The sequence below is a fragment of the Puntigrus tetrazona genome, unplaced genomic scaffold (assembly GCF_018831695.1).
Source record: "Puntigrus tetrazona isolate hp1 unplaced genomic scaffold, ASM1883169v1 S000000006, whole genome shotgun sequence".
Classification (NCBI taxonomy): domain Eukaryota; kingdom Metazoa; phylum Chordata; class Actinopteri; order Cypriniformes; family Cyprinidae; genus Puntigrus; species Puntigrus tetrazona.
The window spans coordinates 585167-602451 of record NW_025047686.1 but is presented as its reverse complement, the minus strand read 5'-3'; the positions used below and the strand labels follow the sequence as shown (position 1 = coordinate 602451).

Sequence of the window (17285 nt, the reverse complement as noted above, 5' to 3'; positions counted from 1 at the left end):
GCAATGTTATTGTTTGCTGTTGATACTGCTATTTACGTGAATATTTTCATTGGAGATAAAACAATTACACTAAGCATGCTTTATCTTGAAGATTTCTCTGATTAAATAAAGGCAGGAAGGCTATGACTTTTTAAACAGAACTGATATCACACGCGGCATCTCCTGCACCAAACATATGATAAACGAGAATTTTGTTTTGAAATGACTAACAGGTTTGAAGTCTGGCTTAATTAGCTGTACATATACTATGTATTGTGCAATCTATCTGCCCAAAATATGCAAATGACTTTCAAACTTGCCCAAATTGAGCAAATCTGTGCAAATAAGTTGTAATGATGTATTCAACCCTTAACTACTTTACAAAAAATAAATACATATATATATATATATATATATATATATATATATGTGTATATATATATATATATATATATATATATATATATATATATATATATATTTTATATTTATATATATAATTTAAAACATTCTTTTATTGAAGTACCTGAAAAAATGTGTGTCATAAGGCGACAAAGTAACATTCTTATAACATTTATTTCCTGTTACACATTTACAAATAATTAATATGACCTTATAATGAGCTGCATTAAGCAAAATAATGCTAGCTCAACACATTTATTCAACTTTAATAAACTAAAAGAATCTTTTATAAGTGTTTTTAATTGTGGCTCTTAACAAAACATTTTTTCAAACTGCCCACAAAACACTTCGTTGACTTGTGGCTGGAATTTAGTCAGCGATGAAAAAATGGTTCTGTGCCCTGCTATTACAACGACCTGCACCGCTGTTGCCAGCCAGGCGATCTCATCGGGTCCGTTTCGTCATTCAATATTGTTCTTCACGATCTCTACTACTGCTTTCTGGGCATCTCACCTGCTCCTGCATTCAGATGGGAATAAAGTGCTTTCCATCTGAAAGGAAGCCAACATTTTTGCTTGACCGAGCAGATAAAAGTTAAAGGCGATTATGCCACAAAGAGTCAATTTAAAGGCAAGCGAAGATGCGAAACGGCAACTGCTTTAACACCTTCCAAGCTGCACATCGGTGTTGTATGAACTAGTTATTCTGGGAGGGCAGGCGCTCCAGGTTTCTGTCAGGCTTAATGGTATATCTAAAACAGACATGACATCAGCAAATACCACTGTTATTCTCAAAGGGAAGGCTGATTCTCTTTCAGCTGTTAGATGAACTAACCTGTTCACTAGGTAATCCCAGCTGAGCGTGACCCACTCCCAGGCCATGGTTTTGCCATATGGGTTCTGAGATACATACTGCACCAAAGTAAAAACATCTTGACTCCTCACAATGCTTTCATTTTTAGCAGCTTCACAACCTGTTACAAAGCAAGACATTTGAATAAATGAATTATTAGGCGATAGTTTGCTTCCTTAATAAAGAAGTCAAAGTGCTTATGCAGACCATTCTGCAGACCACTTTTATCCAAAGCAACTACAAAGAAGAACGTAAGCATGCTAAATCTCAAATTTGTGTTGTATTTTTATACATTTGCAAATAATACGGCTAAATAAGTCAAGTGTTCTTGTGAGTGAGAGCATTATCAGTCTCTATAGATGAGTCTTTTCTTTTGTCTCATGATGCATATCTGAGAATAATGAGTTATCAAAAAAAAAAAAACTCTATATTATGCAGAAAAAAAAGATGGATGGGGAAACTTGGTTTTATCCATGTTGTTGATTGGATTTTGATAATCTGAGCTTGCCATCAATTATGGATCGATGTGTTTTAATGATCGGACAAATCTGGCAAAGTCTGTAATTTTCCCCCGAAAGACTTTTGATTAAACGTTACAAGGTCAAAAGAACAAAACAATCAAATACATGGATGAATCACTCACACGCATTTAGAAAAAAATAGAGACTGAACTGGGAGGAGGTAGTTTACCTATGAAGAAGAGTGATATCTTCTACAGAAGCCAGGCCAGAGAGCAGCTTGTCTTCTCCTGAGCAAGAGTGGCAGAGATATACTTTATGGAACATGATTTCCCAGCTGTGGACTGATCCTGACTTCTTCATGCCGTATCGGTACACCAGCAACCGTAGATTGACAGGCACACTGCTGCTCCCCAGTCAGATAAAAAGCCTCTTTAACACACACGTTCTGATTGGACCGCTGGAGCTTTTTATGTATGACTGTAGTTACCTAATTGTTCCGCCAATCCATTTACTGAAAACGTCAAAGGCTTGGTCGAGCCTCCTGGTCGCCCATCTGACATGCAAGGCCCAAAACTGTCTCTCTCAGCAGCCTGTACATGAAAAACAAAAAGAAATCAAAATTTTAAAATGATTAAAAATACTACAGTATAAATTTCAATCAACTTTTTTTAATTAAACAGAATTTTTTTCAGCTGGCACACACGTGCAAACTAGTCAACAACATTATAAAACGGAGGTATCTGGTTTTACAGGAACGATAAAATCAAGAATGTGTCCTTGGCCTGCTGTAGGAAAGCTTTTTTAAGTTATTTCATCCAAAAAGAAATTCTCACCGCTCTGTTTGCGTCCCTCATCATTCCACCCAAGCTCTTTGGATATCTTCTGCACATGGTCACGGAAGAGTTTCTAAACAGAGATATGGTGTGAAACCATTTGAGTAACAAAAATACCAAATAGGGACTTCTGGCCAACATTTATATAAAGAATATCAGCTATAAAATCCACATTTTGAATAATATTAAATTTTAACATTGTATATGATTTTTCATAAAATGGATTTTGCATGGTATGGAGGGTTTATTAAATAATTTGGGATCCAACCTGAAATTTGGGTACAGCACTGTATCATCAGCCAGCATCTCTCTCACATAGGAGACAGAAGTAGATACTCTATCCCACACGATATACTCGGTTTCATTGGCCAGATATCTAGTTGTTGAAGGCATGCCCATAGTTGACAATATCTGCGCTGTTAATGCAAAACAAAACACAGCAATTTAAGCATGACGCCATTATCCTTATTCTTTTGACCTTTGCTATAACCAAAAAAAGCTGTGCTATGAAAAAAAAGCCAAATTTACTTTTGTGCCTGTCATCAAGTCAAGATTGAAAACATAAGCTTTCTGCAGCTGAGGATGTTTGTACTAACTCACCGTTCAAATGCAAATACATCATCAATGTAGCTGCTTCAGTCAGTTGCATCATACACCTAAAAAGATAAGTATTATGTGGGTTATTATGTTTTATTACACTGCTCTTTGCGATACTTGATCCTGAATCGAAAAAAGAGACTACATTTAATAAATATTAATTCGTGATTGGTCAGTTGATCTGGTCATTATCATTGCAATGAGCAATAGTTCTGACAGTTCTGACAATAATAATACCTGATGATTTAGAGACAGTTGCTCAGCAATAGCGCTCCACACATGTTCATAATGATTTACTCGGTAAAAGCCCATGTGGTCTTTGTTGACTTTGATGAGACCATCGGTAGCAGGAGAGTATCCTACAATTACTGCCTCTAATTAAACACAAGCCAATGGCAAAAATTACACAGCAGAATAACTCAATTAAAAGAACACTTTCCTCAATGCAAAACAGAAAAAAAAACTCTGAGCATCTTGTTCACCTGTTTCTCCCTTGTCAAACTGGAAAGAGGCGTTTTTGGAGTCAAGTGTTCTCCATTTCACAGGAATGGTCCATTTGTAGCTGTGGGTCAAGAGTTAAAATATCTGAGTGAACTAAATGCAAATCAGAGGTCAGTTCATTATCATTGCTCCTTCCTGTGAAGAATGATCAGAGGAATTATTATTTGTGATCATGCTCACTGATACTTGTGAGATCAAACCAACCATATGACTAGAATGAATTTAGAAAGCAAATCTACTTATCTACATTTTAAAAGGAGGACAGAAGTACTTTTTCAGATGTTTGGTACTTGACGTCAAAGGCTGCGCATTTGATAAAACAATGTATTGGTCAGAATGATTGATTTTTCTTTTATGCCATTCATGCCATTTTATGCCATAACATTCATAAAGATCGTGTTCCATTAGATATTATTCAAGGCCAAATATTGTCCTAACAAACTCACACATGAATGGAAAGCGGATTTATTTAGCTTTCAAATGACGCATATAAGATCTCAGTTTAAGATAATGGCCCTTATTACTGGTTTTGTGATCTAGGTATTTTTGAAAGATGTTTTGAAAAATGTTAGGCATATTTGGTTCATGGTAAAATTTCTATTTCTATTTTATTTTCATTTTTATTGCGTGACACAATCAGGCTCACCCCAATGGAGTGCTGGGCTGGCTGGGGTCAGCATTGGGGTCCAGAAGAAACCTGGTCTGGGTGAGTTTAGCTTCAGTGTCTGTGTTGGTCAGAGTCAGCACAGGATAACCCATCTGCTTGGTCCATGTGTCCATGATGTCTGCCACAGCTACCCCGCCTCCTATGAGCCGAGAGAGATGGGTATTAGCAGTCAAAATTTAGAATGTTTAAGTTTTTAAAAGCAATCTCTTGTGCTCACAAAGGCTATATTTATTTAATTACGTAACAGTAAAAAGAGGAATACTGTAAAATATTTTTTGTAAAGCACGATACAATATTGTTTAAACTTTGGGGTCATACGATTAATTAATAAAAAAAGGAACTGATACTTTTACTCAGCAAGGAAGTAGAGAGGAAATTAAAAGTATAATGTTGCAAAAAATTTCTAAAACTGTAATACAATGTTTTCAACATTGATAATAATAAAACCCTTATTAATTGAACGGCATTAATAACTTACAACTGAGCACCAAATCAGCATATCAGAATGATTTCTGAGACATGAAAAATTATGCTGAAAATTCAGCTTTAATAATTTTTTAAAATTATAATTTTAGTTAATACATTATTAAGAAAATCTGGACAAAACACTAAAATGCAAATACACGGTTGATAAAAGATATTTACATCAGCCAAGGCTTGCCAAAAGTCTGCAGTCTTTGCATTCTGGAATGGGTACCTTTTAAATATCGCTGTGGTGAAAAAGAAAGGGGTGTTATTTTCACAGCATCACGTTTGATATATATATATATATTAGGAGTATTACATGTAAAAAGCAAGGCGCCTTTACTCGACATCCATCCCTAAATGTTTCACTGCCAAGCAAATCCTCCAGCATTCGTAGAAAAATAGAAGCACCCTACAATAGAACGACATCACAGTTATCAATTCATAGCCAATAGAGTTAACAGATTAATAGCTCTAGGTTAAGCATCACTGCCTTAACCATACCTTTGTTATATGAGATTGCATCAAACACAGATGTGATCTCAGCAGGACTGGACACATCCACGATAATAGGATGAGACGAGAAGAGCGTCATCAACCATGACAGGAAATACATCATTGATAAGCATGACGTCCCGCTAAAAGCACACAAGATCAACTGGCGTAAACATGACATCCAGGTTCAATGCAACCGAATGGTTTGAGCGAGATATTGCCTATTTAGGAAACTATTTGAAGGATTCAGGCATGTGCTCACCATTCCCCAGTCAGGCTCAGCTTCTTCCACTCCCACATACTCAAAAAAGCTGGCAAAGCCCTCGTTCAACCACAGGTCGTCCCACCAGTCCATAGTCACAATATTTCCAAACCACTGCAAATTAAAGACAAAACAGTTCTTTAAACGGTAGACCCCAAATACCTCATGCTCATTCAGCCCTATATACTGTTCTGCTATACTGTTCCTTTTATAAAATGTGTTCATTCTAGGAAAAAGTCATTTGTACATCTTGAACAAATGTATTTTTTAAAGGACATTTTGTCAGACGTTTGTAGCGCTGTCATAAGACCATACATAAAAAAATAAAAGTATTCAATACATGAACTATGAAACCAAGGTTGGCAGCATCAGCAGCAAATACTTTGCTCTGAGTGAATGACTTTACAAGGAAAGCAGTTACAAATTACCTAATTACATCATGATTTTAGATCATCTATAAAAGTTTTCTACAGTTCTGTTATATCATCGTATAATATTTTTAGCCCTGTGTAACTTCGGATTGTTTTTTTTGTTTTTTTTTTAATTTAAACTGTGTCCAACAACCTTGGACCTATAGCCCTAAAAAGATAATCTTATCAGTGTACAATGTTACTGCAGTCATTATCCCAAAAAACATCCCTGTATCGGATGCTTTATGAGAGAGTGTAATATGTAACTGTTTGATAATAATCTTTATGGTAATCATATTTTCCTCTGTCGGCCTTGTTACTGGATCTGATAAATTCACCCTCTTTGATTGAAAATGCAGTTACAGGAAACAGTAAAATGAAATACATGCTCAGCACAGGGTGTTCTGCCATTTTGTATCTGACGTATGATGGATGATGTGCTGTATACTTGAGTGCCCTTGCTCTGCGAGTGTCCTGGACAGAGCCCTCGTGAGTGTGCTTTTAAGCCCTACTCTGTGCTATGAATTATATCTAAGCTGCAGTCTGGATATAGTAGCTACAGGAGATAAAACTAGTCATAACTTCACTAATCAGATATGTGATAGGGTTAGTAACCTGGTGAACAAGCTCGCGCAATGACACTGGCCACTCGCTGCTTGTTGACCGAGGAGGATTCGTTCTCATCGAACAGCAGGTTGGTTTCTCTGTAAGTGATCAAGCCCCAGTTCTCCATCGCTCCTGTCCCAAAGTCTGGGATCGCTATCTTATCTGCAACACAGACAGAATACATCCTATGTTCTTTTGTCACAATAATCATTGCATAGACAGACAAGATATGAATCAGTTGATAAGATATGATAGAAATCATAAATCTGTGTCGGTTTTATAAGATCATGATTTGTACAGCTGGTTAAGGGGTCAATGAAAAATGTCCTAAAACAGATATAAGAAAATATAAACAGTAAAGAAAATATAATGTTTATATATATATATATATATATATATATATATATATATATATATATATATATATATATATATATATGTGTGTGTGTGTGTGTGTGTGTGTGTATATAAATACATACACATACATATATATATACATATACATATATACATATATACATACACACACACACACATATATATATATATATATATATATATATATATATATATATATATATATATATATATATATATATACTGTATATATACATATATATTTTCATTATATTTTCTTTACACACACATATGTATGAAGACACACATATTAAACATTTAAAAATATTTTTTTCATATATTTTCAAGGTAAATACATAAATATGTAATGAAAAAATATTTTAATAAAAATGTGTGTGATAATTTACCAAGTTTCTATGGAATATTCCATGTCAAAATACTCTCAAAGTAATCAAATATAATCTTGGTGACATTTGCAGCATATTCAGCGTGTTGAGATCTGCAAAGGCTGAGCATAGATCCGCAGCTGTCAGGAGGAGAGAACAGATGAATAATGAAAACCAGAGAGGCTTCATGATGCTGATTGTCAAGAACTATTTCAGCAAATTATGGATTCAGTAGAAAAACAATGACAAAAGCGCTTACTGGTACATTTCTTTTTCGAGGTCCGCCTCCACATAGTGGAACTGGTGAACCGCAAAACATACCAGATAGGTACTCATCCTTACTGACTTTTAAAGGATGTTTTTATCTTTTGATCCGACACTTTTTCTATGCTCTGTGAAAGAGAGTTTTAGGAGTTATACTTAATATCTATAAACTGAATAGAAAGCAAGCATATAAATGCAACAAGACCTCATTTCCCACAGCTGCCAGTAAAAACCACACTTAACACATTACATACAAGAAGACTGATGGTTCATGACTTGGTTTACAAGTTTAAACTACACTTTGAAACCTTCAACAATTGTTTTGAAGGCTCAAATATAAGCGAACGTACCTCTACAGGCATGTTGGACAGCGCTTCATAAGCACTGTCATGGGTGATGGAGATCGTGTAGGTGGCCTTTTTGTTGGGCTCATCAAAACAGGGAAAAGATTTACGAGCATCTGTGGGTTCATGGTCTGTTGCAGCGATTTTCCTGTAAAAGATCAGAGAGGGGTCCATAAAACTCAACTAGTGGTTTACTTTTACCTCAGAAACCTCATGTGGGGAAAGTCCAACCACATTTTCATTAACATCTAATCAAGTTTGATTACAACTAAATTAAACTCACTGTCAGTAACATGCGTGTGCAGCAAAATTGATTTTTGGTGAACCCTGAAATTTTGCCCAAGTGCTTTAAAACAAAGTATAATGTAATGTTTTTACAATTACGTCAATAAACAGACTCTATTCCTATGTGCTGTGAGTCACAGGTTTTGTAATACATACTGGATAATAAAGTTGCATTCGTTAATTCTATATGACATAATATTGTGCGATTTGTTTAGTTTTCCTCAGATCTGAACCTGAAACGCATCAGAATAGAGCAGTAACGGGGCTTAAAACCAGTTACTTCATGAATAAATAAGCTTTAGCAGATGTAGATCTCTTATTCTTGGCACCTCACAGCTTGATTCCAAGAAATGAGGGTACATGTCAGTTCAGCGCATTTGTTAAAATTTTCACACCGATCCCAAATCAAGTAATATATAATGGCCCCATCAATGGCTAGCATCCCACATCCACAAACATACTACACCCTAGGAACTGCATTTTCGTATGTTGCATAAGAATCAGTCGCACTTAATGAAATAAAAGGGAACAGCTTGTTAATACTTAAGCTCTGAAAATAAATATAGAAGCGTAGCATTGAATGCTTAACATTGTAATCTCATTGGTGTTTTCCACCATTTTGATATCTCCCTCAGAGACTATAATTTATTTCTCTGTGGAGCAAAGGTCTCAGATCATCTTATTCAAACTGTGGGCTACATTCAGACATTCCTGTCCTGTGTAATCTGTTCCTGTGAAATCAAGGAGCTTAGCTGTAATGGTTTGATACTGAGATAAAAAGACTAAGGCAAGACATTTCTGGGACATGTTGTAATATGGTAAGGTCATTTCATGATAGTCAGTTCTGACTGATTCATCAGGTCATCTGTTAAATACTGGGCAGGGTTGTAAAATAATGTAATAACAGTAACTTATTACTATGCGCATGGGTCAGTTGTGGAATTTGTTTCTAGTTTTATATTGAGGAAATTATACTTTTCTTATCCTCAAAATTTCATTTAGACCTTCAAAATGCCAACTACTTTTTGCATGTCATGACAACATAAATCTGTCCTGAATTTTGCAGATTTTACTGAGCTTACAACTTACGTCAAAAGAACTTACCAGCCAATGACGTCCACTTCAGTGCAAACTATATTTTGAAACTCAATGCATCCATACAGAATAAAACTTTTAAAGACATTTATAATATCTACAAACGTATTGAGCATCACAAACTTTTCAATACTTAGTTTTCGACATTAAGAAATCTTTTTTGAGCATCAAATCAGTAGCAACATTTTAGGTGTTACGGTTTTAACTACAATTTACAGTAAAATACCGTAATTTAATCAACTGATATAATGTTAATCTACCAACCTTTGAAGTACTGAAATCTGTTTTGTACCCTTTGTAATACACTGATAACCACCAAAAGCAGGTGGTGATGAGAAAGTCACATGACAACCAAAGCCCATCACAAGCAGCTTTTAAATATTAACATATATAGAAGGCGCACAGTGTCATTTACACAGACACTAAACACCATCATGGTAACACTGAGATAATGCAATAAACACAACATTAGATGTAACATACAACCTAATGTACAAAACAGTTAAGAAAAAACTATAAACTATAACTATATTTCAACAAAACATCACATTTTAAATTTAACGCTTTTAATTCAATTTACAATTATTCACTGTAAATGATACTGTCTTTTCACTTCCAAAAACAATATAATATGATAAAATGATATAATGCCCAAATCAGTTTTTTGCCATATATAGTAGGAAACTTACCATTAACCCTAACACCTTTTACTGCAGCATTTTTATCGTTAAATTCACAAAACATTTTTACAGTGTACAATATAGATGTCTTGACTCTTACTTGGTGACTTCATTCTGCTGATACGTGGTCCTGTAGAAACCGACCAGAGAGCCGTTGAGCCAGCCCTGGAAGTGTAGAGTGAGGACATAGTGCTCGTCTGGGCCAGTGGCGCTCAGCTGCTCGGCTGCCTCCACCACCACATACTCCTGCGGCTTGTACTGAAGCATTCCTTCACCTGGACATCGGTCAAGCCGGACGGCAGGCTGCGCTTCAGGGAGGCACGCGCGGTGACAAACGTCTCTCGGATGTGGAGCCACAGGTGCTGACTGGGCTGAGCCAGGGTCAGATGGATGGACACGCTCCCGGTGTAGATGTCTGTGTCGAGGTCGGGCTCCAGGTGCAGGTCATAATGGAAAGGTACCACGTAGGCAGGTAAGCGGAAGTTTTTCCAGTCTCCATTTGTGTTGTCGGACGGTTTACAAGGGCCCCGGTCATCTGGCGTCGTTGTAGGTAATGGTGTTGTTGGGTAATGGTGTTGGGTTTGGGCTCTCTTCGGAAGAGGAGGTCTTCTGGCTCAAACCAACTCCGAGCCCCACAGCAACACCTGTCACAATGAAGACGGCGCAGATGATGGCAGCATGCTTGCCTCGGATAAGGTACCGCTTTTTCCTCTTTTCAAACTCTAGGCTTTCCATGGTGAGCCGACGAACTCCGAGAGTCAGAATGTGTACAAACACTCAAAGTTCAGAAAGTCAGAACACTCTCTCCCTGTGACATACACAAACACACACACACACTTTTTATCCTTACTCTTTCTTTTGCCTCCAAAGAGAGAAAACAGCTGTGTCTGGATTCCCTAACGTGTGGACATATGCAGACCCGCACACGCTCATGCAGGGCAGCCTGTGGGAAGCACAGAGGTTAAAGCAGGAGTTAAGTTTCAACACAGTTCAAAAACTGCTCTGATCTCTATAAGGTCACGCCACGCGGTTGTCAAAATACCTACGCCGGGAGGTGATCCTTTAGCTGCAGTGTGGCAAGTTCTCACGCTGACAGCGGTGATACATAGGGGACAGGGGCTCAATTTGCACCGCCCTTCAGTTAAACATAAATCAAAATATGTTAATCAGCAGTCAGAGAGGAATGATCACAAACAAGCATCAGAGAGAGAAGAGTGGGGAGGGAGGCATAGGAAAGCAGAGTAAAAATGGAAAGAGTTATTACGAGAAGAGGAAGGGGCTTATGGGAGAGATCTGGAGAATGTTACGAAACTGTTGCAGTTTAAGTGGCTAAAGAAGTTTTGTCAGACATAAGGAGCTTTGATTTAAAAACATCAGTACAAATATAGCAAGGAAATAGTTTGTAAATGCTTTGGAATAGAGGTGCCAAAATCTTTACTCTGTGAAATATTATTTAAATGAAATAAATTATTCTAGAGTAGTGTCTTTCTGCTTCATAATGTAATGTTTAATTTAATTTGTCTATTGTCATTTCTTTGTTATCATATGTGAAATTTACTAGCAATTCCTGAGTGGAAATTTCTATATACATGGTGCATAACGTTTTTCTTTCAGTGTATGAAGGGCCAAAAACCAAGTTGATTGAGGAAGTGGGCTGAAAATATAATGTTACATTATATCCAACCATATAAGATTAAATGTGTATATATTAAAATTAAAATAACTTTTCACGTTTCACATTTCAAAGCACACACACAAAAGCACCAAAAACTAAATGAGAAATAAATATATGCTTCTATGACATGTTTTTTTTTTCCTGCCTTTTCATCATAGCTATATAAATCAAAGCAGAACCATAAAGACTACAAGACTAACATAATGCATGTCTTTATTGAATCCACTTCAGTGTAAGTATAAATTTGGACAATTATTTTTGGTCATTTGAGCTAGATGTTGTCGTTTAGTGTGATGACTATCAGGTATGAGTTTAAAACCCATAACAAAAACTGAGTATTGCAATTACGCTTAGTGTTTTGGGGCTGATCACTCCACCCTGCAGACTTTCTCATCATGACGGTGGAATATTTTAGGGAGAAATCAGGATTTTTTTTATAAGAGTTCTGCAAGGTATATATGAAAGACTTGGTTAAATCAGTTATCATCAACATATTAGTTATCATAATCATAAATCATTTGTTATCATCAGTTTGTGCGTAATATTTCTGGTAAATGCAAAATAATAAGGAGTGTTAACAATGGCACTGTAAATGTGTTATCTTGGAATATGATAAAAGAGAGATGAGAAGCTGTTACATGCTGTCAAGATGAATAATCGCTCGCTGAATTTCATCACTCTCTTTGACTCACTATTAACGCCCTAGCAGAAATAAGAAATAAGGTCAGCAAAATGGTCATCTTGGCCCTTTTTTGGCCTTTACTGTGACACTCAGTGTGCTATTAAAATGTATTATGTTTCTGCAATTTATTAATTTACTTAATTTCCTGTAAAGCTGCTTTGCAATGATTTGTATTATAAAAAGCACTGTATAAATAAACTTCAATTGAATTATTCAACAGCTGCTGTTCACTTGGATCTATCAGGAATAAATGGTCAGCCACACATTACAAAAAGAGGTACTTTTTATAAAGCATTCGCTTTCTTTAATACTTGATGTAGCCTTTGTCAGTCGGTATATGGATGGATGATAATAGGTCATCTATAAGCCTTGTATGTGACTTTTATGAGACTACTGATATGACTAGCGGTTCATGTGAGGGAACATCAATTTGGACACTTTTCAAAAGTACAATTTCAGTTCACTTGCTCCTTTAGTGGTGAAGCGTCCTTAGCTCAGAGCTGCCATCCAGTGGACATAGCTGAGTAAATAATAAAAAAAATAACCTCTTAGCCGAGGAAATATACTCAAGGTTACGGTCATTTATAAGAAAAAGTAACTTCCTGAAATTATACATATTTAATTTGAATATGTCAGGTGTGAACCGACATGGACACATGAGGTTTTTGTCTTCTTGGCAGTGGATTTTCAGAAGCGATCAAAAAGCGTCTCTGCGGCAGCTTCTGTACGGCTGTCCGGTCTCTTTTCATTTTGTCTCTGCTGGTTTTGGGGATTTTCATGACTCTCTTTGGAGGCGAGAGCGGCCTAGTCATGTTTCGAGGTAACAAAGAAGGCATCACCTTAGACTTCTGGTTGGGTTTCCGCTTTGTATTGTTTGATTTTGCAGCTGTTTGCTGTTGGTCAGAGTTTTTGGAGTCTGCATATTCAGCCATTACCCCGACCACATTCAGACTGACAATGGCCTCTGATATCCCGGCCATGTTTTGTGCTCTGCAGCGGTACTCCCCTGCGTCGCTATACGATATTCCATTCAGACTGACTGCTGACCAGCGGATTCCCACACGTGGAGACTCTTGTACATCTGCAGGCAGTAAAGTGATCAAAGGAATAAAGATCGCTCTCACTTAAGTCAGTTTAATAGCTCATAAACTTGTAAAACAGTTGCACCAGTGTGCTTTGTAAGATAATATTTAAACACGAAGGTTTAAAACCAAGTACACGACAACTAAAAAGTTGATTATTTTAAGTGTGCAAAGTTCTAGTCGTAACTTACATCCAGAAAGTTTTCTTGGCAATCTTTCAGTGTCCATGCTGCTTTGCATCTGCTTACAACAACCTTGAAATAAAGGAACATATACACTGGAGACCAGAATTCTGACATTATCAGTGAAATCAGTAAATCAGTAATTCATATCAGCATAACAATTCAGTGAAAAGTTTAACTGAACAATTAAAATAAGATTTTTAGAAGGTATTGGATTTTAAAATCTTTAATTCTTTCTATTTAAATAAGAAATGTGATATATATACAGAAAGAAACAACATTGTGTATTAGTGCTTTTTTGCTTATATACAGTAACTTTTTTAAAGAATTTAAATTTGCTTTTTTATTTTAGTTTTTATTGTAACTATAGTAATTTGATACATGCTTTCATTGTTTTTAAAATAATTTAATATATCTATTTTTAATTAGCTTATAATTATTTCAGCTTATTTTTAACAACCTACATTTTTTTAAGGGTTTTTATCTAATATTTTTTCTAATATTTATTTTTTTTATTTATTTCAGCTGTACTTCAGTGAACAAAAAATATTTGAATACCTTATTTATATTTAACAACAATTATTTATACACTACTAATAGTATTAGTAATAGTAATAGTATTTATTTTTATTCGAATATTCTTTTTATAATTTGAGTTTTAATTTTGCTCTTGGTAATTTTTGTTATGTGCTCTTGTTATTTAATTAGTTTTAGTTATATGCTTCTAATTATACTTTATTCACTTTGCCAAAACAACATTTCTAATGTTTTAATAAGAATTTAAGTTAACAATAACACTGGTGTGAATGAAAATATGCCACATGGGTGTATAAGATTACCTTGTTTATAAAGGTTGGGTATGGCAGACTTGATCCACATAAGTGTTGGGGTTGGGTGTCCTGTGGCTTTACAGCGAAGTAAGACATTGCTGCCCAGTAGAGCTGTGATCTTGGTGGCAGAGGTCACCACGTAGGCCTGCGGCAGCGGGTGAGTTCCACGCTCTGAAAGGGAACTCCGGCGAGATCTGGCGGTTCACTACAGGTCAGGAATCGATCCAACAGGACCAGAGAAGTTTCTGGGGCTTTACTAATGTCAAGCAAAGTGGAAAGTCTACAGTCACACACCCAGGGGTTGTCCTGAAGACCTGCGGATGGGATGAAATGGGTGAGAGAGCTTGATGACACATTCGGTATAAAGAGGTGTGCGCTGATTACATAACCTGTTCTCTCCAGCATGACTGGACTAATCAGCGCACAGGGCTTTGGTTTCCACTGGAGGAATGCAGTGAGCTATCAAAAGGCTGAAGACTCTCAGATCGTACTTAGATATCACCTATGTGTCTGTGTGTACCAGTCAGGTTGGGTAAATATTTAATTGCCATGAGACATTAATGACTTAATTTGGTTTCGCTGGCAGTGGCTGTGTGCATGTGTGTGAACATTTTGTCTAGTAGTTGTGTGAGGGCCAATCAGGGTGGGTAACTAGATTGTTATGCGCTAAAAACATTTTCCAGAAACCACACAGAAAATCTGAGATTACAATTTTAATTTAAAAGGATAGTTTTTACCACCAAACTATATGACTTTCTTTCTTTTCTGGAACATGAAAGTGTGTTTTTGTCCACACAATGGATGACGGTTACCACCGAAACCAGTTATCAACGGTTTTTTTATATCTTCATGTTCAGAAGACAGAGAGTCAGGCAGGTTTGGAATGACATGAGGATGAGTACATAATGACAGAATTTTCATTTTTGGATGAACTATCCCTTTTATGATATTGGAAATTCTAGAAACATGCTGTAAAATAAATAAAAACGTAAAAAAATTTTTTTAAATGAAATATTTAATACAACACATTGGTAACATTATATTTTGATGGTCCCTTTTCAGCATTCTGTTGACAATAAGTAACTTTGCACCCGCATGTCGACTAACTCTCATTAGAATATTAGTAGACCGTCAGATGAATTTCTGCTAACTCTTTATTGTGATGGTCTCCCAACAGACATTCTACAAACTATAAGTAACTTTACTACATTTTACTTATTCTAACCCCTAACCCTACTAGTCTACTAATACTCTACTAACACTCTAATGTGAGTTGGTAGATATGTAAAAGAAATATTACTTACAGAATAACTTAACAGAATGTGTTAAAGAGACCATCACAATAAAGTGAAACCTAAATGTTTTTTGAATTTTTATTGTTTAATTATTAATTGTAAGTACTATACTAATAATGATTTTAACTGCAAAATATACGTCTAAGTTAATATACCTTTGAACCCCACTGTATATATACAGTCCCACGTATTGTTGCCAGTACCGTATGCAGATACATTTGTTATCATCCTACAGCCTAACAGTTGATCTACAGTGTGGTGTTTCACCTAAAACCACTGAGCCCTGCGTCCTGCGAGCTGTCACTGAGCGGCCAGAGAGCAGTCAGATCATTGGGCAGGGTGCTCAGCCTGTTGCTGGAGAGGTCCAGGTAAGTCACATTGATAAGGTAACGTGCAGCCAGGGGTGGGATTCGTGCCAGGCGGTTATTGTGCAATCCAAGTGTCCGGAGGCGGGGCACATCCCTGAGTCCCTCCCAGGGGAAGGAGGACAGGAGGTTCCGTCCAATCGCGAACTCATGAAGGAAAGACAGGTTTGTGAAACTCCTTGGATGCAGAACAGTGATGGAGTTATATGTAAGCCACAAATAAAGCAGTTCTGGCATGCCAGAGAAAGCACCTCTGAAGATCCTGGAAACAGAGGTGCGCTCCAGACGAAACTTGACTGCATCACTTGGTAGATCTACTGGAATGGCGGTCAAGGCTGGGTTTTTACAGAGCACCGTTCTACAGGAAACACAAATTTAATGGTTAATGCCCTTCGCATTGTTATATACCGTTAAAAAAGCATTTAAAAATAGACCACAATGTACTGTCAACATATAAAGTGTCAGTGCAGGTAAAACTCTACAACTTACAAATATAGCGACTCCACTAAATTACACCAAGAGAGCAGAGGAGAGCGGGTGTGAATGGAAGAAGCCGGGAGCACAGACTTGACTGGGCGAAAAAAGATTATAGAAATACCCATTTGACTGTACCTGAGTCCCTTGGCATTGCTGCGATCATGGAGCACACAGGTGCACAGAGATGGACACGATGGACTCTGTGCACAGACCACCAAAGCCAAACACAAAGAGAGGTCTGCATACAGAAGTGGATGCATCGCTTCACAGACACATAAAGCATCTCACACACCACTGTCCCTCGAAAGAAGTACCACTCTCTGCCTGAGCAGGACTGTGACATTTCCAAACACTGCCGTAGATTAAGGCGAACACTAAAAGGATTAGTTGAGATTACTGTGGTGAGGAGCAGATCAGCACCTAGTCAGTGTAGTAAAGAGACACATGCCCCGTTACTGATGCATTACAATAACAGAGGTATAGTGGAATATTAATTTAATTAAATGTAAAGAATATGTGTGTCTAGAACAGGATGGCTGATACCTATACAACTCGTAGAGACAGTAGCAAACTGGATTTAGCAAACTTTCAAAGGAATTATGTACTCCATAAAGCAAGTTTGCAAATCTAATACTTTGTTTGGAACTGTATTAATTAATAATTATATATTTAATTATAGTAGCATTTGCTTTTACGAATGGAGGTGGAATTTGTAATTTGTATAACTTTACCGTAGCTAGTGACAGGCCCTGTTGA

General features: G+C 36.7%; 2 pseudogenes; both read right to left on the bottom strand.

Annotated features, from left to right (window-relative positions):
- Positions 1-1472: 1472 nt before the first annotated feature.
- LOC122332162 lies at positions 1473-10932 on the bottom strand (annotated as a pseudogene).
- Positions 10933-12899: 1967 nt separating this feature from the next.
- LOC122332206 lies at positions 12900-16846 on the bottom strand (annotated as a pseudogene).
- Between the last annotated feature and the right edge of the window lie 439 nt (positions 16847-17285).